Below are 24,792 nucleotides of genomic sequence, written 5' to 3' on the forward strand. Positions count from 1 at the left end.
GGCATCTTACATCTGGGTCAGAAAGAAACCAGTAGTAAATGGCAGTATTGCAAAGGGTATAAAATTCGGCTGTTGGAAATTCACAGGAATGTTTGTGTTCTACCCCTTTGTTTCATTTCTCTTGTGCACTTAGGTATATAAAAAAAAATCATTGGTGAAGTTAAGAAACCCAGAGAGGAAAAACAGAATTTTGGATTAAAATGGAATCCTTAACTTCCATGTTGACTATATGCCACAATATAAGTTTGAACTCTTGAAATGCATAGCTAATGTAGGTAGTCTTCCATTGTGGCGAATGCACAGGATCCAATTCCTGATGGAGCCATCAGTCCTAGACATTGTGTGGCCTGTCCCATTACTAGGGCAAGTGGAGGTTGCTTTGGCAGACTCTGGGTTTCTAATATTGCACTGTTAAGAGCTGGGCACATAGGTTCTCTCTGAATTGGGTCAAGCTGATTTCCAACTGGGCTGTTCCAGGGATCTGAATATGCCTTCAACATTTTTTTATTTGCAGTGTTCTTGCCACGATCTCTCCTTAGCTGTTCACTCATTGCTTGCAGCTCTCATCCAAAGTGGTCACTCTTTCTACGGTGGCCTGACTTCCTCCACACAACTGACGTCTCATCCGACGAATCAACTTCCATTTCGGTGTCACAATCTTCCATTTCGTGATCATGTTTAGAGCTACCATTTAGGAAACCATTGGATGAAGTTTCTCCAACTCCATTGGAGTCGTGATCTGTTTCCATGTCTACATCATTACTGGTGAAGTTATTAACTTGCTGTGATTTTGACGCATTTATACTGTTCAGTTCTGGTACATTCAAATTGGATGACTGGTGTTTATTACTATGGCAATATGATTGATGTGCTTTATTTGATATTACACCATTACTACAACTTTCAAAACCAGAAAAATGTGCAGTACTTCCTTTGCCTGATGCTAAATTGTGGATATTCATTCCATGGCTGGGGCTCATACTTGGACTACTAAAAGGTCGAGGACTAACAGGATAACTGTCTTGAGACTTTGGACTTCGGCCTCCCAAACATTGTACTTCACTATGTGTACCATTCACCATTTCTATAAATGGACGTACTTTTAATGTGAAAAGGAGATTAGGATTTCTTTCAAGTAAACTTGGGTATAACTGTTAAAAAAAAAAAAAAAAAAAAATTTCTGAAGAACCGAGTTCCTTCTGCCCATAAGGGTTAGGCAGCAGAAGCAACAAAATCTTACATCTTACTAAAGATAATTTATAGTGGGGCATTCCAAATGAACAACACTGCACTGAAGTGCATTTGAAAATGAACCCTTCCAAATTAGCCTCATCTAGGGATGCCTATTGATATGCAGAAGCTTCTCAAAAGATTTCAGTATTTTTATTCGAAGACTTTACAAAAGGCAAATAAAAAGCTTAAGTGATTAATTGATTTAAAACATTAAATCTGCCTTGCAGTCATTGCTGACAGCTGTAGGTGACAGGATTAGGCATGTACAGAACCATGGAACATGGAGAACTTTTTTTCCCCAAAGGGAAAACTTGAGAGCTGATGGGACTGCTGGAAAAGATCCCTTCGTGACTGACAAGCGGCTGCCTGAACTTTAGATACAGTATTGCTGCAATGGGTGTCTTTCTCTAGCCTCCCTGAGCGCTTCACCTTCCCCACCCTGCCGCAGGCAATGCTTTTCTCTCTGTTTCTCTCTGTGCAAACCGGTTGCAGGAATGGTAAGAATCACTATATCTAGCAAAGTTTTACTTAATGAGACAAGGGATTCATGAGGCGAGTCTTAAGCTGTAGCAAATCTAGTGTACTTTATGCTATGAATTTGTCTTTTTGTGTGTTCTGTCATGAAGACAAGTACTGTAGGATAGAATACGGGGTTGGGACCCCATTAGCTCACTGTTTGAGATATCCCAGCAAGCTGGTCAGGAAGAAACCTTGCTGCAGGTCCCTGAAACAGTAACAACACCTGAACGAGGTCTCCATCTTGACTTGTTTTATGTCCTTGGGAGCTTGACCTTGTAACCAAGTGGCGGTACTTTCTCTTGGCCTCCACCATCCAAGGAATGGGAATTTTGGGGCTCATGTCATAGCCATAAAAATTATCTTGAGCAGTTGCCTTTGCAAGCTCAAAATTAGCTGCTCTAAACTTTTACTAGGAAGAGCAGTGGAATTTGCCCAATGCTGCAGCTTCTCACAACGGCAGCCCCGGTTCAATCCTGGCTTAGGGAATGAGTACTGTCTGGTTGATGTCTCTGTGACTTTTACCATTTGTTAACTCTTGGCCCCTCCATAAACAACTTCTAGCTTCTCTTCTTGAATCTTCCTTTCTCTGAGCTACCTTTGGAGATTCTAGAGCTTGTAAAAACTGCTTACCACCTCTTCGAAAATACCGTGTACGCTTGTGGTTAAGTCATAACATTAGTTAAGGCTTGTTGGTTTCACCTGTAAGGTTACTTCTGGTAAAGGTTAAAAACCACACATATTGGCCGTCTGGCCTCGCTAAAGTGGAGTGACTTGGCTTTCTCTCTTGAACAAGATTTTTATGTCTATTAAAGGATAATGAAAAAGTTTTGTTTGCCTTTTGAAAGAAATACAGAAATATGAAGGGAAAGACAAGAGACGGGTTGTTTGGAAAGCTCAGTCTTCCTTCTATCAATGAGTAAATGTTTTTGCCTTTTTAAACGTTTTGAGTCATCATTTTGACTAAATGAATGACTTACGGTGACTTGGAATTCCTTTCATAGTATCAAGTGTTTTAAACCTTTAACATATTGGATAAGCTTCCCAAATCAAATTTCAGCTTCGAAATTGTCTTTTCTGACTTTTAACTTTGGGATGTTAGAGAGGACCCCAAAACCTCCAAAAGAGAGGTCAACAGGATTATTTGATATGTGAAGTTAGGGGGGCAGCATTGTCAAAACAAAAAATAATGTTTAATCTTCTTCAGGTTATATTTTAGTGAATGATATTAATATATGGTCCAAAGTCGTATGGGATTTCTAAAATTCTAATATGTCTGAGTATATGTTATCAATCATAATTATGGTTATTATGCTAAGTTATTGTAGACAGCAGAAATAACCAAGTTTCCTTGTCAGTTGTGTCTTTATGACTATTTAAAGTCATTTCCACAGATAATTACTTAATGATGGTGAAGTTTCTGAAAACTCTACAAGCATGCAAAATCCTATAATGTGATATCTTTTAGGAGGTTCAAGAAAGGGTGGAAAGGAACCTGAAAAGCATTCTTGAATACAGGTTTCTGGTAACTTTAGAATCGTGTCATTTGAACAAACAATTCCTAGAACTTTAGTAAATTAAAGACTGACGGTTTATAAAACTGCTAACCCAGGTAGAATGAAAATTAATTGAATACCAAGGAAACACTTTGCCAGATTTTCATACTAAATCAGCCAATACTGAAAATGTTTAGATATACAATTTGAATCAACTCCATGGTCTATGTGAAATTACCTATGATAACCCATCAGTTTTCAGGTCTATGGACCTGAATTGGAGAAAAAAACTGGTATTCAAGAAGGCGTAAGTCCATTGTTAAGTATGGACTCATGGAGAACCAGGACAGCAGCCTTGTCCTTCTTGACTACTCAAAGGTTTTGTTACTAAAATTTCTGCATTCCATGACTCATCATGGAAAAGATAAAATGATCCAAATTAAATATCTATTGATGTGGTGAGTTCTAAATTTTGAAAATAGTTTATGACCAGTGTTTGGTTTGTCGATCCCATATTCCTGGGGAGACAATCAAGGCTTCAAGTACATTTGGCTACCTGATGGGCCATTTAAATATTTATGGAGGAATTTCATTCAATTGTCTTTTTTTTTGAGACGGAGTCTCACTCTGTCACCCAGGCTGGAGTGCATTGCCATGGTGCAATCTTGGCTCACTGCAACCTTTGCCTTCTGAGTTCAAGCCGATTCTCTTGCCTCAGCCTACCAACTAGCTGGGATTACAGGTGCCTGCCACCCTACCTGGCTGATTTTGTATTTTTAGTGGAGAAGGGATTTTACCATGTTGGCCAGGCTGGTCTCGAACTCCTGACCTCAAGTGATCCACCTGCCTAAGCCTCCCATAGTTGTAAGTGTGAGCCACCATGCCTAGCCTCAATTATCATTCTCAATACATGTTTTCTGGTTGTATAAAAGCTTTCCCATGTAAGAGGGCTTATGTTATAGCAGTAGATTATATATGCCACAGTATATTTTCACCAGGTAAGGAACACTTTTAATGGTTCACTGACAGGACAATCAACCCCTTCACAATCTAGAACCTGAAGACTGGATCTTCTGAGAATGTCAGAGAAAGACTGCCCTTGCCATACATACTGCAACAAAACTTTAGAAACTTGAGGCTTGGGTTCACAATCTCACTCCTGAGAAGGTTCCCTCCACACCCTTGAACTGTACACCCATTGGAACACTTCAGGTAAAGCTAACCAAAGAAGTTTCTCCCCAGAAGGCGATAACATCCTTGATGCGAACAGCTTTTCCCAAGATCACAGATCAAGACTTCTTCACTATCATGAGATTCTTATCTCTGAATACTTTTCCTTGCTTGTGCCTCTATGAACAATAGAAGTGAAAGGGGGTGGTCTGTTGTGTGCACTTACGCGGTATACTTTCTCTTTGTGAAGGATTTTGCAGACAGCCTTCTACATGGATAACCTTCTCACTCGAGAGATGAAAGACGAAGGCCCACTGTAGTGAGAAATTTTAATGGTACATACATTGCCTCATAATCAATCAGAAACAGAGCATCGGTTCACTCCTCTTAATCCACATCATAGGGTAAAAAGAAAATTGCCAGGAGGCCTTCACTCTTCTAGAAGGGCATCTTTGTTAGGTCCCTTTTCCATGACTTGGAGTAAAAGAGACAGTGATTAGAAATGTATCCCTCATGACAGGATCTATAGCAGATCCTACTGCAAAAGCTATGGCTACACAACAGACTTTAAATTGTCTTGTGAAAGTTATGTTAAATAACGTAATTGCTCTAGATTACTTACTGGCTCAACAGAATTATCTATACAGCTGCTGGCACTTGCAGCCTATGGGGAAATACATCGCATCAGGTATTATAAGACTCAGTTGTAGGATATTAACAAAGAGGCTGCTTAGTTGAGCGAGATACTCTAGCTCATTATTTGATCTATTTAATTTTAGGTGGTTTGGTTTATAAACACCCTGGGTAAGGAGCATACTCCAAACTCTTGGTGTTATCCTCCCAATAGTCATAATAGTAGTCTCCCCAGTGCACTGCATTCTCTCAAAAGTTTTAAATGTTTGCGTGCAGCCATCTCTGTCATGTCAAATGATCTCTCTTCAACTGGAATGACAAGAACTGAAAGAAATGTGTGGCCATGAGGACACTGTAACCTATGAATGACATGCTGAGACCAGAAACCCAAAATGATGGTAACTGAGAGTGGTGCTAAGACCCTTAGTTTTGGTCACACTCTCACCTAAGTGAGACCCTGACCAAAAAGGGGGACTTTTTAAACAAAATTATGGGAGGCCATTTTTTTTTTTTTTTTGAGACGAAGTCTCACTCTGTTGCCCAGGCTGGAGTGCAGTGGCACAATCTTGGCTCACTGCAACCTCCGCCTCCTAGGTTCAGGCAATTCTCCTGCCTCAGCCTCCTGAGTAGCTAGGATTACAGGCACGCGCCACCACACCCGGCTAATTTTTGTATTTTTGTAGAGATGGGGTTTCACCGTATTAGTCAGGCTTGTCTCAAACTCCTGACCTTGTGATCCACTCTTCTCGGCCTCCCAAAGCGCTGGGATTACAGGCATAAGCCACCGCCCCCAGCCCAGAGGCCATTGTTTTGGACTGAGCACCTGCACTGGACCCAAGAGACCGGACTTAACCACAATGGAGTCACTGGTGCTAAATGTTACAAAGTCAAAGTAAGACTTTGAGTAAATATAGATCCTAGAACAGACCAGGTGTTTTTTTTTTTTTCCTCCTGTAAACAGGACATTCCAGCATAAAGAGATATCCACTAAAGTAACCCTTAAAAAAAAAGAAATAAAATAAATAAACTGAAGTCCTGTCCCCACCTTACAGACCTACTGTTCTACTATTTCCCAGTGGGTTTCAAGATGAAGTAAGTATATTTACAACAGTGTTAACAACATCGACGGCTAAAGATTTGATCAGTCTCTCAAAATTGAGAAGATGACCAAAAGTGGGAAACTGTTTAACCAAGTTCAGCCTAAAGGTTTCTCTGTACAGAGTGAACTGTAACAATTGGAGGTATAAAAAGACCGTATCCTACACTTGTGCCAATCATCAAGTGTTGGCCAATTGAATGTAGCCAGCTGTTCAAACCATGTTCAAATAAGGCAAACACCGAGGTGTAACTAATCTGGCTGTTTCTGTACCTCACTTCCATTTCCTGTGCATTACTTTTCTTTTTCCTGTCCATAAATCTTCCATCATGTGGCTGCGATGGAGTTTCTGAGTATCCTCTGACTCAGAAGGCTGCCCCTTTGGTGAATAGTTCATTGCTTAATTAAATTCTTTTAAATTTAACTCACCTGAAGGTTTTCTTTTATCACTATGTATATTAAAACATCAAATTATGTTGTAATGAAGTTATTATTTTAAAATACAAAACAAAAGTCCAGTAAGTATTATTTTATCACGGGAAATTATAGAACAAAAAAACCCAGACTTTCTCTACAGAAGTGGCCCATCAGGCCTGTGCACTAACCTGGAAGACCTTGACCAACCAGCTGTACCACTGCCTCCCACTCTGCTGTGAGCCTCTGCGAGACAAGAATGCTATTTCTGCTTGGAGTTGAGACACATGTTTTCTACTCTTGGCCAGAAGTGAGAATGAGAGTGTTTCTCTTTAGCAACAGCCCTTAGGTAGAGACAGGAAGAGTTTGACTTTGTGGATTGTCCTCAAAAGTGTGTTTTTTGGCCGATGGTTCATGCTGAGAATTTTTCTCCACAGATGGATGCTTGTATTGGTTTTCACTTGGGAGTCTTTGTCTGAGAAGTCAAATTGCTGTGAAACTGGGATAGTCTGGCTCAAGCTTTCGACCAAAGCAAGCCTCCTAGGCTGGGATCGCAGGGAGTGAACATCTTTTTTCATCTAGAATCAGAGTGAATCAAAGATGCAGAAACAGCAATGAAAGCAGCCATATCAGTTGTTTGGCCAGAACAAGGAACATATTTTCCCCTGATTCCAAGAAAAACGGATGAAACACAAAGAAGCCGGGGTCCCCGCTGGGGTTTCACTCTTCCTGGGGATATCACCTCCCTCGTCAAAAAGCTGAAGCCATCACATTTAACCTTTCAACTTTCGCGTTCCCTCTCCATTTCAGAGTCTTTTTATAGCTTCATCACTTCCTTCCTTAAATAATCTTTATCTTTCTGGTTTCTGAGAAACAAGTAGCCCGTGTCATGGCCAACATTCATAAGTAGATTTCCTCTCATCAACATGTTCGTCTGTCTTAAAATGTAGACATTTTCAAGACTTTTGTATCCCCCCAAAAGTAAAAACCTACCTTCAAGACTGCTACCCTGAGAGTCAAGGCCTCCTCCCCTTCTCAGGCTCTCTTGTGAATGACAGCTGGTGATAATACAAAATAAATATTTGGTTTTTGTCCCCAGTTCCTGACACTCAGCTCCCCAAACCCACAGACTCTCCAGAGTGATTAATGCCTTTTGTTTTTTTTTTGTAAGCTAATCAAAAAAACACTGGTGGCTTGGGGTCCCTACTGGCTCCAAGACAGGGCTGGTCACCAGGAAGGCCAAGACATTCTTAGAACGTTGGAACTTTCAGTCATACCCCTTGACCGTCAGGGAGGGAAGAGGGCCCAGAAACTGAGTTAATCATCAATGGCCAATTACTTAATCAATTTTGTATACACAGTAAAACTTCCCAAAAAAACACTCCTAAATGGTGGGGTTTGGAGAGCTTCCAGGTTGGTGAACACATCAAGGTGCTGGGAGGATGGTGTGCTCAGAGAGGGGAGGTGAAGTCTGCACCCTACACCCCACACCCATACCTTGCCTCTCCTTGCTTCCTATCCATTGGGTTATTCCTGGGTTTTACCCTTTGTAATAAACTGCCAGTAGTAAGTAAAGCACTTACCTAAACTCTGCGAGCTCTTTGTCTCCAAATACTGACCAGCCTTTAAGGAGAAACCAATCCTATTTGCTCTGCTATGCTGCCATCACATAACAGAGAGGTTTTGGGGGAAACTATAAAGATGATTTTTATTGAAATTATCTCTCAAGTTGGTATACTCTATTAGTTATCAACTCAACTTCCCCATTAAAAAAAAAAACCATTCACTCAACTTCTCTTCTCTCCAGACATCCATCACCCTTTTGTTCTCTTCTTTCTATTCCAGCTTCTCATAATGTTGCCTACTCCTGTCTCCAGTTCCTGATTCTTCAGGCCATTCTCAATGGCTTCTTTCCCCACCACTTCCTAAAACAGCTCTTCCTCAGGTCATCAAAAAACTCTTTGTCACTATCACAAATACACTTTTTTAAATCCTCAACTTTACTTAATTTCTCTTCGCTATTTGATAATGTTAATCACTCCTTTCTTCTTTCTTCTTGCAATGCCGTTTTCACTTCCTAGATACCCTCTGGTTTCCTGGTTCTTCTCTGGCTCCATTGCAGGACTGTGCTCCTTTATTCAACCAATATTTGTTGGATTTCTTCAGGACTGGTTCTAGGTCTTCTTTGCTCCCCTTATCCTCTATTCCAAAGCACCATCAGCCATGCCTCTGTCTTCAATTCTCACCTGTTGGTAGATGACTAACACATTTACAACTCTAGCTGAGACGTGTCCTCTGAGTTCCAGTCCATTATTCCCATTTACCTGCTGGATTTACTCTCGTGGACATCTCAAAATCTCCTGAGCCTCAACATAAGCAAAAGTGAATTCATTGCTGTGTCAGTCAACATCTTGGCAGGAAGAAATGGCACCTCCTAATGAAAATAACTAAGAAGAATTTGAGCAAAAAAAAAAATGTTAATAAAAGGACTGTTTACCAAGGTGTGGACATGGTTAAATCAACAAAGAACAGTGAACTGTTGAAATAAATACTCTGATATCACCCTCCTGACCTTAGGCAAAAAAACTAAACCAGACACCAGAAAATACGGAAGCTTGTTGAGGCATAGAGGTCAGTCTTCTAGGGCTCAGATCAGGGTGGAAAGTGAATGGAACTAAAGGGACAAATGAATAAATATTCAACCTGAGGATTGTGTTTTAAAGGAATACCTGATGGCTAATTTAGAAAGAGAGGTTTATTTTGCTCACGATTCTGCAGAGTGTACAAGAAGCAGGGCACCAATACCTGCTTCTGGTGAGGCCTCAGGATGGTTTTACTCATGGCAGAAGACAAAGGGGAGCCAGTGTGTCACATGGTGAGAGAGGATGCAAGAGAGAGGCTGGGCTCTTTTAAAACAATCAGCTCTTGCACGAACTAATAGAGCAAACATTCACTCATTACCATGGGGAAGGCACCAGGCTATTCACAAGGGATCTGATCCCATGACCAAACACCTCCTGCTACCCACTAGGCCCCACTTCCAACATTGGGGCTTACATTTCAACAGGCTATTTGGAGGGGACAAACAACCAGACCATATCAACAATCTTCCAATCAAAACAAGTTTTCTTGCATCATTCCCTACTTGGGGGAATGATACCACCGTCATCCAGTCAATCAAACCCGAAACCTAGAATTTTCTTGACATTTCTTCTCTCTTATCCCACATACCCATGCCATCAGATGTCCTGGCAGGACTTCTCAGAACAACCTGGCTTAAACTATTTCGACACAACCTGCTTCAGATTTGCGTGTACCTCTCGTTCATAGCTCGCATTATAATTGTAACTTACTTTGCATGTGGGATTATTTTACTAGCATCTCGCCTTCCCTCTAACCTATAAAATCCATGTTGGCAGAGACTGTGATTATTTTTGTTCATCATGATTTCTCCAGTCTCTTGCCACAGTCCCTGGCTCGGATTAGGCACTGAATAATAATTGTTATTTGAGAACACGTAGAGCTTGTAGGGATATATTGATCATACAATCACATTCTATCATGAGGGGAGAGCAGGAATCGTACAGTCAGTAGAGAAAGTTAAGCAACTTGTTCAAGAATTCAAAGTAAATTTTTTTTTAATGGTAGATATGCTATTAACCAACTGCTGGATCCGAAAAGTTTCACAAATGTATCAGGAGCAACTCTCAGTGCACAAACTCAGACACATGGGAAATACCTATTTCTATATTTTCTTTAAGTCCAATAAAATCTAACTTTGAACACTGCTAAAGTAGGCTGCCAGCAAACTCAGTTATTTAAGAATCCCTCCCTCTAAGAATTACAACAGAATCAAGAAGGTTTGTGAAATATCTAGCGACAATAGGAAGGATTCTAGTCCCAGTTAGTCATAACCCTGCTGACATCATCATCTGAGTCTGTAGTGTTGTGTTGAGGTTTAGAGGCTCGCTCCTCCATGCTACCCGCCGGTTAAGTGCAGGAATCTGCACCTGGGCTGAAAGCCTCAGAACCCAGAGTCCAGCTTCCCAGAGCATCCTGGAAAGAATTCCCCTTACTTCTCACCATGTTTTGAGACTTTAGGAGGAACTCTGTGGGTATGTGCTCTTACCCCACTCTGGTTTTCCCTTTTTATTGTAAAAAACAAACTGATAATCTCTCTCTCTCCCTCCCACATTCCCCCTGTCCCGGTATCCCTCAAAAAGGATTCTTTACTGGACTTTCATCAGTAAGCTCAGGATTTAGTAAAGCAGAAGCTGGGAAGGGAAGTGGTTTGTCAGCAGCTCCTGCTATAATTGAAATTCTTTTTCAAAGCAAAGAAAGAGCTGTTTACTTTGGTAAATGGATGTGGGGGAGGAGAAACCAAACCAAAACATAACTGTATTTGTCAAAAAGTATGTTGCTACACTAATATCATTTCATTAAATTTCACTGCAAGCTTGTGAGCAATTAATTAATACAGCCTCCAAATCTTAGATGGAAAAAAAAAAGAAACGAAGATGCTTTGAATAACTTATCCAAGGTAACTCAATCAGTAGGTGACCCAGAAAGACGTAAGTTTAAAATCTGACTTCCCTGGAGCTTCTGTTCTGGCTTTAGGGAACTGAAGAGGAAGAGAATCACTGGATAAGGCTTGACATCCATCGCGACTTGATGGCATGAGCCAGCAAGCCTGTTATTAGATGGAAACAACAACAACAAAAGCCGTTTTAATCACTTGGAATACAGAATGTGAAATGGGATTTCCCTGGTGGAGAAAAAGGGACAATAGGAAGAAGTGTGTTTGAGAAGTAGAAAGTAAACAGCTGAATTCTCAGAAGAAGAAATTTAGAAAAGAAGATGTCCTTGGACTCGAGGTTCTGACTTGGACTTTCCACCTGTGAGTCATTCCACTTGCTCCAAAGGCAAGACACGTGTTTTTTCTTGCTTTTTTTTTTTAGCAATACTTTTGAGTTGAGATTTTTTTTTAATGGATTCCAAATGAAAACCCTTGTCCTCTTCGTGGGACAATCTCTTGTTTTAATGCCAAAGATTTACTGTTTGATGGAGAAAATGTTGTCAAAATATGGTTCCCATTCCATAGTCATCAGAAAACACATGGGAAGGATATATACACTTCCTGGACACACACACACACACACACACACACATCACAGACACACGAATAACTTTCCTAAATAATTTGATGATGACATTTGGAATTGATCTCATGCATATTAAATCCTCTGAAAAGTCCATGTCTATGAAGTGAGGCTTTAAATATTAAGCTTTGTTGCCTACCAAGGTCGAATACACCCTCTGGTGGTAAAATGGCATATTTTATTTCCAGATGATTTCTATCATAGAGCTCACGAGATGGTAGTTTGAAGAATAATGATTACTTGAGAGGAAACAATGAAACTTATAATGCCTTTATGCTGTAATGTCAAAGCCATTTTAAAAAATATTAATTATATCTGTCTTATGGACCCCCATTGTCTCTAATTTTTGGATGAAAAAAACTGAGATTCCAAAAGTTTGCATAACTTGTCCAAAGTAACCCAACTAAGGAGTAGAAACGTGAAGTAAAACAAAGACATGGAATGTTCCATCTCTGTTACAACAAATATACCATAATAAAATTGATCCAACTGATTTCCAAAACCTATGAGAGTTAATTCTGAGGGTTAAGGCTGAAAAGCTAAGACTGCCTAAAGTGAATGCAATCTTGTAACAGATGTATATGGAACAGATTCTATCAATAGTGTCACAGTTAACTGCCATAAGTGGGGGAAGGGGTCAGCTACCCAGGCATGGGAGGACCTTCCTTTGGTTATGTGGCTTTCCACCCAATACTTGTTGTCCATCAGCCAATCATTTGTGAGACCAATCCATCAATATGTTTTAAGTGTCTGATATCTGCTAGGCTGTCCTAGGAACTAATGATATGGTAATTACCAAGACAGACAAGATCTCTGGCCTCACCGAGCTTACATTCAACCTGGGTATATTGGTTCTCTGTCATTACACAACAAATTATTAGAGTTTTAAAACAACACTCATTTATAGCATGCAATTCCCTAGGTCAAAAGATGTGCTTGGAGTCCCTGCTTAAGACCAAAATTAAGGTGTCTGCTAAGCACAGCTCCTACCAGACGGCTCTGAGAAGAAGAATCTAATTCAAAGTTCATTCAGGTGGTTGGAAGAATTTAGCTCCCGGTGGTTGTAGGACTCAGGTCCCCCGTTGCTTGCTGTCTGTCAGTCAGGGCCTCTCTCAGCTCCTTCAGGCTACTCGCATTCCTCATCCCATAGTTCCTCCATCTTGAAACCAGCAATGACACATCCATTCTTCTCATGCTTTGACATCCTATAACTTCCTCTTCTTGACCAGCTGGAGAAAATCCTTTGCTTTTAAAGGGCTCCTGTGATTCTAGGGCTCACCTGAATCATCTCTTTTTTGCTCTATAATAGAACATAATCACAGGAATGAGATCTCATCCTATTCCCAGTTTTCCCCCACACTAAAAGGGAAGGGGAGCATATAATGGTGAAGGTCACTGAGAGTCATTCTTAGAAATCTGCCTCCACAGTGGACAAGACAGTAATGAAAACAAAAGCATAATTTTTGGTTCTGAAGCCTAAGAAAGGAAATAAACAGGCTGCTATAACATAGCTGAATAGTGAGAATGAGCCAGCTGCACAGCAGGGAGAGTGTTTCAGACCAAGAGACGATCCTTAAATGGAATCAAATTTGTGGTATCCTGGGAATGGAGAGAGTCCAGCAAGGGAGAAAGTGATGCAAAATAAGGTTGGAGAGTTGAGTCCATACAAGATAGTGTGGGCATTTGCAGACCTTGGTAAGGAGCTGGCATTTTATTTTTAATACACTCAGAATTCAATGAGGCATTTAAAACTCAGGAAGATTATGATCTGATTTGTATTTTTAAAAGACAATTTTAGATGCTGCATGGGAAGGGGTTATAAGAGAAGAGAAGTAGAATCAGGGTGAGAAGTTGGGGCTCTTGTGGGTCCAGGAAAGAGGTGATGGGACTGGGTGGAGGCAACAGAGGGGGTGGAAGGAGGGGGTGTATCTTCCAAAGATACATTTGAGAGTTTTAATTGACAAGACTTCCTGGTAGACCATTCATTTCTTTGATATCTATCATCACCTAGAATTAAGATTTTAAATATTTTAATAAAAACAAATGTAATGTCATTTGCAGCAAATACATGTATGCACCTGGGAAGAGCAAGAGAATTGAAGGCAACCCTTAGAGGAGTGAGCAGAGGTGTCAGGGATTGGGGGCAGCACTCAGTGCAGAGAAGACCCAGTCAGGATGTCTCAGAGACAGAATACAGCCTGCTAGCCTCGGGCTTCCAAAGGAAGTATTGTAGAAGGCCAGTCAGCAGGAAGGTGAAAGGTGAAACTCCCCATCCCAGGCAGCCTCCTTCAATCCAAAGGTCTCTGTCAGCCCACAAGGGACCACAAGATCTAACCTAGCAAAGGTGATTTCAATATAAAATTTCCCTTCCTGTTGGTCTGTCCTGAAAGATTTCAAAACACTTCACATAGATGCTTAGGGAATCTGTGAACAAAATCTCAGTACTGCATAGACAAAGATCTACTTCTCTAAGAGTGAATGGTGTAAAAGACCAGTGTGAGGAATCGAAGCAGATTACTTTCTTCAAAGCAGCCTCAGTGCAACTAACTGGCCTAAGAAAACTTTCTGAAGAACTTTATACTCTTAGAGATGTTTAAGAAAATGTTACTTCATTTCAAAAAGGAAAAAAGTACAGGCAATCATGAAGTAGAACAGGCATTCACTCTTACCCTTCATTGTGTTATACACAGAAAATGTATAATATGTATAAATGCACACACATACATACGCACATACATGAGGAGCCTTCTGTTTTTCTACAGTCTGGAATCATTCAAATAAATATAGGCATTATCTGTTGTAACGTATTGAACTCAGCTGTAAAACCATTTGAGCCTATTTCCTTTTTAAAAATACTAGGTCTGTAATTATCATTTTCCTCCCTTCTGTGTCCGTCCTGGTTTTTTAATTCTTCCTGGATCCATTTCAGAAGTTAATATTTTAATAGGAGCCCTTCTGTGCCCTCAAGATCTTAAAATATATTGCCACATTGTTGCACATAATAGTCTCTAATATTTCTTTAAATCTCTTCCATATTTATATCTCCTTTCTTGTTACTCACATGGCATGATGCTGCTTGCTGGCTTTTTATTTCACCAGAATCAGTAGAGAAATCACTATTTTATCAGCCCTTTGAAGTAACAAGCTTTGGTTTTATCTCTTCAAGTCTTCCTTTGTTTTCTAGTGAATCAGTATGAGCTTTATATCTTCACTAAAAATGACCTCTTGCTTTCCTTTGGTTTATTTTGGATTTCTTTCTTAATTTGTGAGATTATATACTTTTTTCATTAGCTTGGTGTCTTTAAAATTAAAGATAATGTCCTGTATAACTATACCATTTCCTATGTATTTTAGTCGTGGCCTACAGGTTTTGCTAATGAGATATTTTATTTTTATTCTTTTTGAGAAAACTCATTTTTCCAGGTATGAGCTGATGAAGGGGTTATTTGTGAGTGTTTTTTAATTTATGCAAAAATTGCTTTTGGTCCATTTCGGTTTCATTGTTCATTTCTAGTTTTATTGAATTACGATGAAAGAATGTGGTCTATAAACTTTGCACTTTGGGTAAATGTTTAAAGTTTTCTTTTTGTTGACTACATCATTGAACTTTTATAAGTGTTCCGTAGGCATGAGAAATAAAATAACATTTTCTTCCCATAGAAAGGCATGTTGTCTCTGTCAATGCGTTTCTGCAAGCATGTGTGCACTGAATAACCTAGTATTAATTGTATACTTTATAGCTTGTGTTGTTCAAACACTAGATAAAACTACTTCTATTTTGCTATTTAATTTGTTCAACTTGAAAGGAGCACATTTAAAATTTCCATTTGCAAATTTCCAGATTTCCATTTTTCATTTGGAAATTGGCAATTTCCAAAATGCAATTATTATGAGAAATAATTGCGTATTTATATAAATCTCTCTTTGCATTTTTAGTAGTTCTTCAGACATTGCAATATTTAATAAATGGTGCTACCATGATTTGCTTTCCATTTTACACAGAAACAAAGCCAGGTTCAGTCCACATGCAGCAATTAATTGCACATGAATTAAATATGTAAATGTAAAATAAAAGCACTAGAAGAAAACTCAGGAGAATGTCACTCTAGAGATCATTCCAGGCAAGCCTACAGAAATCGAGAATCCATAAAGACAGTTTTTGCCACATAAAATGTTTATTTATTTGACAAAAGTTGCAAAGTAAAAGGCACATGTTGATGGATATAACAGCAAAGGTTTCCAGAAAAATCCCCTTGTGAGCCTGGGCCCTCCCGACATAGCACATATTGCAGTGAGACTTTCTCTTTTTCATCACATCAAATCATTAAGAAACAATTTGAATTGTTTCTTAAATTAGTTGCAACCTGTAAGCCTTAAATATACAGCAGGCTTGTATACCAGCAGTCCCCAACCTTCTTGGCATCAGGGACTGGTTTCATGGAAGATAATTTTTCCATGAACTGAGGGCCCATGATGGGGGTGGGGGTTGGTTTTGGGATGATTCAAGGCCATTACATTTATTGTGCACTTTATTTCTATTATTATTACATTGAAATATATAATAAAAATTATTATACAACTCATCACAGTGTAGAATCAGTGGGCGGCCTGAGTTTGTTTTCCTACAACTAGAGGGTCTCATCTGGGGGTGATGGGAGACAGTGACAAATCATCAAGCATTAGATTGTTGATTAGATTAGGAGCACATGACCTACATCCCTCGCCATGTACAGTTCACAGTGGGGTTTGCACTCCTATGAGACTCTAATATCACCACTGATGGGACAGGAGGCGGAGCTCAGGCAGTAATGCTGCTCACCTGCCTACCACTCACCTCCTGCTGTGCAGCTCAGTCCCTAACAGGCCAAGGACCAGTACCGGTCCATAGCCCAGGGTTTGGGGACTCCCGTTAATATTCCTTGATTAACAACAGTTTGTATTTATGTATACATGTTGTGTTTGAAACTTAAGACAGGGTTACCCTTTACCAGATCAATTCAAAGAACTAGTGGGTAACCTGGGCCTGGGCATCTGAATGCCCTGCAGTCTTGAAAGAATCCCGCGCGCTCAAAATTAGAAAATTTAACAAAAGTCAGGGTCCTGAAGCCTATCTCAAGAGCTGAGAGTGACAACCTAACACACACCAAGTTTCTGCTGATGACTTTTGTACCAGCTGAGAATTGCTGTAATAATTGATAAGAGGGGGAAAACATCCATTCATTGGAATATACGGGCTCCAAGAAACACATTCAAGGCCTTTGCCACAGTCAGCATGGTGAGCAGTTGCAACAGTTTACTCCATCCCCATTATGACTAGGAATAAGAAAGATGGCATCGAAGCCTGCTGTTTTTGTACTCCGACTTGTGGCTAGTTTCTGCATATAAAAGTCACTGACAGGAAAAATAGGATCTGTTCTTAGACACTGGAAACAGTGCGTCTTTAATCAAACTAACAGAACTAGTAAAACACTGACAATTCAAATGACAAACAAATGATGAATATCCCCAAATCAAAAAAGGGTGTATAGATCAGAAAAGAAAAGACAAGGCAACAGAAAAATGTGCAAAGTCTAGAATAAGCAAGCTACAGATACCAATTACCAATAGACATATAGAAAGATTCTCAACTTTACTAGTAATCAAGACAACACAAATAAAGCAAAAATATGACACCATTTTTCCCCTCAAAACTGACATAAATTAAATAAGTCATGGTATCCAGTGCTGGAGAAAATTTGAACGGGCACTCTCGTACATTGCTGGTATGAGTGTAGAATAGTACAACATCCTTGCAAAATATTCTGGCAATACCCATTGGACATTAGAATATATAGATGTTTGTCCCCACAATCTCACATTGGGAGATCTAATCTATAAAAATGAAAGCACCAGTGAGATTAGAGTTACAGCGTCATTAATTATACCATTATCTTTTACAAACATCTTGAAAACAACCTGAGTGTCATTAACTAGGGAACTCTTTAAATCAAGCATGATTCAGTTGTATTGGGGAACACTATTCAGGCATTAAAAAGAAGGAGTCAGATCTGTATCTATCGGCCCACATGATTTTCCAAAAATAGTTCTTTAATAATACTAATCAAGTAGAAAAAATACTAAATAGAATAAAACAGAGAAAGAAAAGACAAATACATAACAAAGGTCTAATAACCAGCATGTATAAGGAATTCAAACAATTTTACAAGAAAATAAAACCAACCCATTAAAAAATGGGCAAAGGACATGAACGGACACCTTTCAAATGAAGACATACATGCATCCAACAAACGTGAAGAAAAGCTCAATATCACTGATCATTAGAGAAACGCAAATCAAAACCACAATGAGGTGTCATCTCACATCAGTCATAATGGCTATTAGTAAGAAAGCAAAAAATAACAGATGGTAGTGAGGTTGTGGAGAAAAGGGAACACTTATATATTGTTGGTGGGAGTGTAAATTAGTTCAACCATTGTGGAAAGCAGTATGATAATCCCTCAAAGAACTACAAACAGAAATACCATTCAACTCAACAATTCCATTACTGGAATACACCCAGAGGAATAGAAATCATTCTGCCATAAAGATACATGCACAGGAATGTTCACTGAAGCACTATTCACAATAGCAAAGGCATGGAATCAACCTAAACAACCATCAGTTACAGTCTGGATAGGGAAAATTTGGTACACATGTACCATGGAATACTATGCAGCTGTTAAAAAGAATGAGATCATGTCTTTTGCAGGAAGATGGATGGAGCTGGAGACTGTTATCCTTAGCAAACTAACACAGGAAAGAGAAACAAAATACCACATATTCTTGCTTATAAGTGGGAGCTAAATGATGAGAATTCATGAAGGCAAAGAAGGGAACAACAGAGCCTTGGGCCTACTTGAGGGTCAAGGGTGGGAGGAGGGAGAGGAGCAGAAAAAATAACTATTGGCTACTAGGCTTAGTACCTGGGTGATGAAATAGTCTGTACAACAAACTCCCGTGACACAAATTTACCCATATAACAAACATTCACACGTACCCCTGAACCTAAAATAAAGCTTAAAAAATTAAAAAGAAAAGATGAATATCTAACATTTAGAAAAAGAAAGGGGATATAGGAAGAAGATAAACTTATGAGTATAGTATATACATGTATGTGTACACATATAAAAAATAGTAAGTACACATATACTACTTGAAAACCTGATTACTACAAATGTGTAGGCATACAGCTTCATTCTTTTCAGTGGTAGAAAACCTGAACAAACAAATATATATGCAAGTATCTTTTAAAAAGTTGTTCAATACAACTCTTAAAATATACTGGACCAGATAGATTGTGGTGGAATTTTAACCAACTTTGAAAAACAGATTACATCTCTGCTGTATAAATTGTGGTAGAGCAGCATGGGGGAAACCCCATTTTAGGAGGCTAGCATGACTCCAACACAAAAATCTAGTAAAAAGCACAAAATATGAAAGCTAGGTAATCTGCCTAGATGCCAAAAGGCAGAATTATAAAAGCTTGCAGCACAACATTTTGTTAAGTAACATAAAATGAAAATATGCTTTAAAAAACCATAACTATATGAAGGTAATTATGCAGATATTTCAATTTGTAAATACCTTCAGAAAATTAATGCACTACTGATTAAAATCCAAGAGGTTTTCGTTATTATTGTTGGGGAGTTTTTTCAAGAGAGTGGGAGGAGGGAAGGGTCATCACTAAAATTCTTAACTTCACCAGAAGAAGAAATACGTAGGAGAAATAAATAACTTAAAAAGACAAAGAATAATAGTGAAAGGGACCTATTCCACCAGAAAGCCACGTGTACTTAAAATAATTAAAATCAATGTAGTCTTGGTACAGTATTAGACAGATAGGTAAAGAATAAGAACAGAAAATCCAGAATGACACAAGATCAAAAAATTGAGTAAATGATACTTGAAAATTTTCAGCTCTGCATAGAAAGAATACATGTTTCAGAAATACAATTTTAAAACGTGTTTAGCTATTTGGAAAAAGATTCTATTCAACCCAGAATTCTAATTTAATTCATTGGTAATCAAAGAAATGCAAAGAAAAACCATGTATTCTAGTTTCTTTGTTTATTATATCAGGAAAGATACAATATTGTTGTCAAAAGTATCCTCCCAGTGGGGTGCAGTGGCACACACCTGCACCTGCAGTCCCAGAGACTGGGGAGGGTGAGGTGAGAGGATCGCTTGAGCCCAGGAGTTTGCGCCTGGACAACTTAGTGAGACCTTATCTCTTAAAAAAAATAATAAAAAAGATGACTCTCCCTGTGTTGGTGGGATTAAAAATGGGCACAGACTTTGTGCTGCACCATGTGACCACATATAACACTGAAACTGACACAGTCATTCCACTTTGAAAAATTTATTAAGAAATAGATGACAAGGGACAACCTGTAACAACTTTAAAAAGCTGGAGAAAATACATTTTCCTACTAAATTAAAATATTATGAAATGAACCCAAGAAGAGTGAAAACACTAGTCAACATGGTGAAACCCCGTCTCTACTAAGAATACAAAAAATTAGCTGGGCATGGTGGCACGTGCCTGTAATCCCAGCTACTCGGGAGGCTGAGGCAGGAGAATTGCCTGATCCCAGGAGGAGGAGGTTGCAGTGAACCAAGATCGTGCCATTGCACTCCAGCCTGGGTAACAAGAGCGAAACTCTGTCTCAAAAAGAAAGAAAGAAAGAAAACACTAGGACAGAACTTATACCAGAGAATAAATTGAGGAGGTCATCATTGAGCAACTGCTGAGAAAGAAAAGAACTAGCTTCAAATGATTTTAGAGCTCAGTTCAATTATCTTTAAGAAAGAGATAATACCTAAGAATATGTGAACAATTCCTGAGTATAGTAAAGACAGAACTCCCCTCAGTGAATTTTACAGAGACGGCAAAAGTCGAGTCCCTGCAATGGCAGCAAATCTAGATCTCTATCTCCATTCCAAAGTAGGGGAGCTCCCCTCTGCACTGCAGTGTCCCTTGTCCTCCCCCAGGGCATGGAGATTTCTTCTCTCCCAGAGTCCAGCCTTTGGAAAACAAGACTGGAAGAATCCCTTTGATCCCCAGGATTAGCAAGTTTTCAAAGGAACCTCTCAGCTTTTGGAACTGAGGTAGAGGCAGTGGAGCAAGAACTAAGTGCAAATTTTCTTACCTTATACATAAATTTCAAACAAATTTTTCACAAATATTTTCAGAAGTAATCTTAATTTCTTGAATTTTTTATTAATTATAATTTCTTCTTTATCATTTTCCATATTGTTTGATGCTCTGAACAATAAACATGTTGAGATAAAAACAAAAGCTATTTTCATGATAAAAAAAATCCATGGGAATTTATATTAATAAACTTAGGGGAAAATGGACATCTTTACAATATTAACTCTTCCTGTGTGGGATCATGGGTAGGAATTAAACTCATCTATGTAAAGCCTTGTTTCGTATATCTCAGGTACCTTTTCTAGTTTTCTTCATGTAGTTATAGATATTTCATATATTTTGTTGATTTGGTTAATTTTAACTTCTTTGTTTTAACTTCCGACTGATGGTTGATGGTATACAGTAAAAGGATTGAATTCAATGCATTTCTAGGGGACTACCTCTATAGAGGGAACCTGAGATACTGGTTTTGTAATTAGCATTGTCGCCTTTACTATCTTGCCTTTAAAAATAATGTTTGTAGTTATTTATTTATTTTAGAAGGAGTCTCACTCTGTTGCCAGACAGGAGTACCGTGGCGCGATGTTGACTCACTGCAACCTCCGCCTCCTGGGCTCAAGCAATTCCCGTCTCAGCCACCCGAGTAGCGCACCACCACCGGCTAAGTTTTTGTACTTTTAGTACAGGCAGGGTTTCACCATGTTGGCCAGGATGGTCTCAATCTCCTGACCTCATGATCCGCCCGCCTCGGTCTCCCAAAGTGTTGGGATTACAGGTGTAAGCTATGGTGCCCAGCCCTGATGTTTGTGGTTTATTTCAGAAAGCTGTCCTTTGTCTTGGTCAGGAAGTAGTGGTTGCTAATTATCAATTTTTTTTCTAGAAATCCTTCAAATATATTTTAGTGTACGTGAGGAATGTCTTATGGTCTCTTTCTTCAAAACATTAATACAGTCATTATTATTAATCCATTTTTAAGACTGAACCATTTCTGGGTGTCTGAAAAAGAATGAACAAAAGCCGTACCTCTTCAAGGCAGAGTATTCTTTTATCATGCTGATTCTATTGCCAACATTTTTCTTAAAAATGACTTGGCATTTATTTAAAAATGACTTTTGTCTGTAGCTTTCTGTTTGTATGGGATACATTTGTCAGGCTTTCTTAGCTAAGCTCTGCTAACTTCATAGAATGAATTGCAACGTTTTCCATATTTTCTATGCTTTTAAATGCCTAAATGACATAAAAACTGTTTCTAAAAGGACTAATAGCCCTTGAGTCTTAATATTGTTCAAACATATTACAATGAATATTGTAGATTAGTTTTATAATCTAACATAATGAGTGCTTTAAAATACAAAATATGGCCGGGCACGGTGGCTCATGCCTATAATCCCAGCACTTTGGGAGGCCGAGGCGGGTGGATCACGAGGTCAAGAGATTGAGACCATCCTGGTCAACAAGGTGAAACCCCGTCTCTACTAAAAATACAAAAATTAGCTGGGCATGGTGGTGTGCGCCTGTAGTCCCGGCTACTCGGGAGGCTGGGGCAGAAGAATTGCTTGAATTCAGAAGGCGGAGGTTTCGGTGAGCCGAGATAGTGCCATTGCACTCCAGTCCGGGTAACAACTCCATCTCAAAAAAAAAAATGCAAAATATTTTTGGAGAAGAATACCTAATGACAAGATGAAATGTAATGATAAATTAAATGAAAAGCAAGTTTTAGAAATCATCTGTCTGGTATAATCCCAAATAGCTATAAACACACTTACTCAAATGAGCTGGAAAAGAAATAGAAGAAAAAGTTAACAGAGGTTACTTCTGGAAGACAGAATGGCTGGGGATTTTTTATATTCTCTTTTGAGTTTTCCTACATTACACTCTTTTCCACCATTCACATGTGATATTTTTACAATTAGAAAATAATTAATTAATTAACTACTTGTTAAAGACGCTGAGCTCTTCAAAGTAAGAGCTGAGGCTCGTGAACATCCACGATACTTATAAGCGCTTCCGTGCAGCTGAATGCCAAAGAAGGAACACATTAAATGAGGACGTGGATTGTGTTTCCTGTCTCAGAAACTCGCATCTACTGCAGGGTGATGAAGGTTTGTCTAGAAAGGTTCAACCATGCCTTTTCTCTCGCATCCACTGATGGTAACCAACAGGAAATTAAAAAGGGGTGAGAGGCAAGGGTTGAATGTTTTACAAGCATTGTGGGCAGTCTTCTGGAGAAGAAGGGTCGTCCCAGCTCCATTGAGTGCCGTCACCAGCCAGCGAAGTACTCCCACACCTCTAATTAACTCATTTTGCAGAAATTTGGAAGAAAAAGTCAACCATTTTAGAAAGGCGCTGATTCAATATTTTACTACAGCTGTACTGTGATGTTGATCAAACGGCATCAGTCACTCAATGCAGAAGCGAAATAACAGATTTTTCAAAGAGGTATTGAGAGCAGATTTCCTCACCTTCACCTTTAATCTGACCCAGATACCCACAATTGGCTTTATTTACAGTTTAGTCACTGAGTCCCTTTGGCTACTCTTCACTCATAATGTACGGAGCTCCCCAGTCTCAACCCAGGACCTCTCCGAGGCAGCACTTCCATCCCCCGCTGCAGAGATAGCTCCTGAGATAACGCAGGGGAAAGGTACTGCCCATTCATCTCTTTTAGGTTGTTACTTCCTGATACCCAAACATCATTACTGCAGTGAAAAATTCAGTAAAACCAGCTGCGTGGCTTCATGTTGACACAGAAGTAAACTCATTTTCCTGAGAGCCAGAGGGCGTCGTGAATGTTTGTCCACTTTCACACACACACTCCAGCTGTGCCTGCCTCTGGCTTCTATGTGAATGGAAATCATTTGTTCAATTTGCTGCCCTGGTGCTGAGTTATCTTAATGCATGAAAATGCAGATGAGACACGCTGGTCTTCCCATAGCACCCTTGGCCTTGCCCTGGCTGTTCTCTCTGTGAAGAATGAATGTTCCTGTCCCCCTGCCTCATTGCTTCCTCTTTTCTTTTCTTTCTCTCTCTCTCTCTTTTTTTCCACTGGAGAGTCCAGTAAATTCCTAAACTCGATTCAAAAGTCATTTCCTTTCCAAGGCTGACCCGAGTCTATATCTGTAGGTCTTCTATCTTTTTGTTACTATTTATCTATTTCTCCCAGCACATTTGTCTCCCACAATAGACCTTGAGCTTTTGAAAGACGAACAGTGACAACCATGGGCCGCCTTTGTGCTTCCTATTGCACTAACCACTGTGCTAAGCCCTTGATATTTCTTACACTTATTACAATATTTATGGTTGCTAATATTTTCATTCTTTATGTAACTCTGCATGCATTAGACTTAAAATATTTATAGAAGCTATTACAGTAGTCTATAGCTAGATTCTGTCATTTTTCCCATTATATGGATGCATACACTGTGCTTTAAAGAAATTCATTCACTTGCTCAAGGTCACTGGCTAGCGGGTGGTAAGCAGTAAACTTCGGAGCCTATGCACTATGACTCAATGCTGGCAATCCACTTCACAGACTTAAACATCTTTATAGCCCCAGGACCTAGCCGTCTGCCTAAGACATGGAATGTGTCTAAGATATATTTATGGAACCCATATATGATTCATTTAACAAAACAAGACAAAGACCACCTGGATGAGGAAGCAGAAAAGCTTCAGGAAACTTCAGTTTCAATGATACATTCTGGTGACTTCCCTGACTACCCTCTTACTGGCTTCTGCAACCGCCTGGAGAGCCCTCACCACATCCTGGGCAATCCCGTGTTTATTTATCTGCTCACTCATTAGTTCAACTGTCTGCCTCCCCGACTTGACGACAAAGTCCGTAAGGAGCTTGGTGACCACAGCATCCCTGCTGCCTGGCAT

General features: G+C 39.4%; 1 pseudogene; it reads right to left on the reverse strand.

The window, feature by feature from the left end:
- Nucleotides 1-181: 181 nt before the first annotated feature.
- LOC100389775 (ran-binding protein 9 pseudogene) lies at nt 182-24,792 on the reverse strand (annotated as a pseudogene).

The sequence above is a fragment of the Callithrix jacchus genome, chromosome 5 (assembly GCF_049354715.1).
Source record: "Callithrix jacchus isolate 240 chromosome 5, calJac240_pri, whole genome shotgun sequence".
Taxonomy (NCBI): domain Eukaryota; kingdom Metazoa; phylum Chordata; class Mammalia; order Primates; family Cebidae; genus Callithrix; species Callithrix jacchus.